The sequence below is a fragment of the Elaeis guineensis genome, chromosome 8 (genome assembly GCF_000442705.2).
Source record: "Elaeis guineensis isolate ETL-2024a chromosome 8, EG11, whole genome shotgun sequence".
Classification (NCBI taxonomy): domain Eukaryota; kingdom Viridiplantae; phylum Streptophyta; class Magnoliopsida; order Arecales; family Arecaceae; genus Elaeis; species Elaeis guineensis.
The window spans coordinates 132522800-132525525 of record NC_026000.2 but is presented as its reverse complement, the minus strand read 5'-3'; the positions used below and the strand labels follow the sequence as shown (position 1 = coordinate 132525525).

The 2726-nt window shown below is 37.5% G+C and overlaps 1 long non-coding RNA gene across 1 annotated transcript; it reads right to left on the bottom strand.

Annotated features, from left to right (window-relative positions):
* Positions 1 to 962: 962 nt before the first annotated feature.
* LOC140851113 (uncharacterized) lies at positions 963 to 1713 on the bottom strand. Its single transcript, XR_012133918.1, has 2 exons — positions 1339 to 1713; positions 963 to 1261 (listed from the first exon to the last, which is right to left on the bottom strand). It is a non-coding gene; the product is annotated as an uncharacterized lncRNA (long non-coding RNA).
* Positions 1714 to 2726: the final 1013 nt, after the last annotated feature.

Genomic DNA, 2726 nt, shown 5'->3' with positions numbered 1-2726 from the left:
TTAAAAAGTAAAAAAAATTATTTTTCACAAAAAAATAATTATTTTTGCTTTTTTAATTTTTACTTTTTGCTTTTTGTGGTGTTATCAAACATTGCTTTTTGATTTTTATTTTTTATGATGTTATCAAATATTATTTTTTTGATTTTTATTTTTTGCTTTTTGTGGTGTTACCAAACATTGCTTCTTAATTTTTGCTTTTCAAAAATCAAGAAGCAAAAGAAGTACTTTTTTTTGTGGTTAATTGAACGAACCCTAAACTTTCTTCTGAAACAATCTATGCAAAGCAAGGTCACTTAGATACCTCAATTGAATATATCTTTCACCCTAACTGAACCATAAGATTTGACTCTCAAACAAAAACATATTTGAAAAGGATTCGCATACAGATTATGTTTTGTTAGTTCAATTGTTTCCATGAAGAACTGTTGGATATGTTCAAGGAATGAAAAATTATACAGTAATATGCATCATTTATATTGTGTAGGTGCATGGCGGATGACCCTCGTGCATGTGCAAAGTACTTTTACCATTTATATATATTTTTTGTGCCCTTATGTGGAAAATTTCATCTAAGTGAAGTTCATAAGCATTCACCTCTACAGTTAAAATGGTGTCAAACCAAAAGGAGAACTGGAACTCGACGGTTAAAATGGCGTCAAACCAAAAGGAGAACTGGAACTTGTGGAATGCTCCAGACTGTGCAAAATTAGCATCATACTGAACAGAAACTGTAGAATTGTTCAACCAACATTCATAAGGATTGAGCAGTAGCGTCAGGAATGCATAAATAAGACTTTGCAGCGGACATACAATAATTACATAGCTTCAATAGCTTCTAATAATTATTGACAATGAAATCAAATCCAATTCAGTCTTTTCAGATTCAAACATGCCCTATAAGATTATAACAGAATAAAATATATCTTTCAATATTAAAAGATTCAAAAATTTCAAAATTTAAATAACTACTAATTAAACATATATTCATTTCACAATCTGAGTGATTTAATTCATCATTTGACATGACAACCTCTTGAACTCATAGAGTGTAGACCAACAAGAAAATGAACGCACATTATACATGTCTAAAAAATCAAAAGCTTGTGATATGGATAATCAAATCTAGCGCCTGCGCCTCCATAAAAATGGAGGCCCTTTTTTTCATGCAGCGAAGAAATTATGATTGCAGACGGTGAAGCGTTATGATTTCTGTGACTTATTGGACTCCACCGTGATTGTCACTTCTAAGAGAGGGAGCCGGCTGAGGGAAACAGTGGTGAGATTATCAAAACGATCGCATAAGAAAGTCAGCAAACTAGAATAAATTATGAGTCATACCGCTATCACGGATAATTCATTCCGACGTGCTGAGTTTCTTGATTGAGGACAAAGACGACTGCCATGTTCTTACTTCTCATGGCAAGATCAAGATCGTTTTGATCATGTCACCACAATTTCCCTCGACCAGCTCACGCTCTTAGAAGCGAGAATCACAACGGAGTCGAATAAGCCGCAGCAATCCCAACGCTTCACCATCGCCAAAAAAAAGAACCTCCATTTTTATGGAAGCGCATGCGAGAACTTGCCGGTTGGCAGCTGGCGTGTCGGCAGGGGATGCAGGGATGACTTACATTCTGTTTGGATTGGAGGTACACGAGAGTTCACAAGAAAAGAAAAGAGGAGAGTAATGGAGAGTAAGGGAGGGGAGGGCAAGGGAATTAATAAATCTTTGTTTGGAAAGGGAAGGAAAGGATAATACCTTATCTTTGTTTGGATAGTGGAGTTAAAAAGAAGAGATAGAAGAACTTTTATATATATTTTGATAAATATATTTTTTCTCGTTAATAGATGTACTATTTAATGTTTGTGATATTTTGACAAAGATCGTGAATCTCTGGAATCTGCCTTCCAAAGATCGTGATATTCGGATTTGCATGAGGAACGGCTTGCGGGCGAAGGGATGGCTATAGGATTTTTAAGTTGTGCGAAGAGCGAAGGGGTGGTTGGGAAGATAGAGTGTATAATAGTCTAGTTGTAATTTTAAAATTTTATTAAGGATATGTTAGGAAAATGAAAATTAAGCATGAACATTCCCCTCCGTTACACTACAAATTGGGAGTACAGAAAATTGAGTAAGTGAGAGGTACAGAAGGGTTGAGAGAACCCTTCTCTACCCTCTTTTACCTCTCAAAAAATTTTGCCAAACAGGGGTTTGTTCTTTACCCTCCCCTCCCTTCCCCTTATGAACCCCCATGTACCCCCAATCCAAACAATATGTTAGAGTAGATCATGAGGTGGTTAAGAAGATGACCTATATGGAGGGTTCTTGATGTGGCGAGATGGCGATCGGATTGCCCATAGGCCCATCGGGTTTAGATGTCGCTGGCAGGCGGGCGCCTGAGATGCTGTCCAAGACAACGAGTAAAGGGACATAAGAGCATGATTTGTTTTTTATTTTTTGCACAGAAACTCTCTCTTATCCCCAATTTTAGATCCAGATCAGATAGCCCCAAGGTACTACATCCCAAGCCCTGATTCTTAGGATGTTGAGGTCGGAAGATCAAATCTAGAGGTGAGTCCCAGATCCCTAGATGCGAGGGGAGATACGAACTAGATCGCTGTGCAAGATTCAGAATACATAATGACCTAGGATATGAAGTTTGCAGCCCCTAAAGAGTCCGAATCGCAATGGACTCTTGCAGAGGGCTCTATCACAGGTCTTCGGT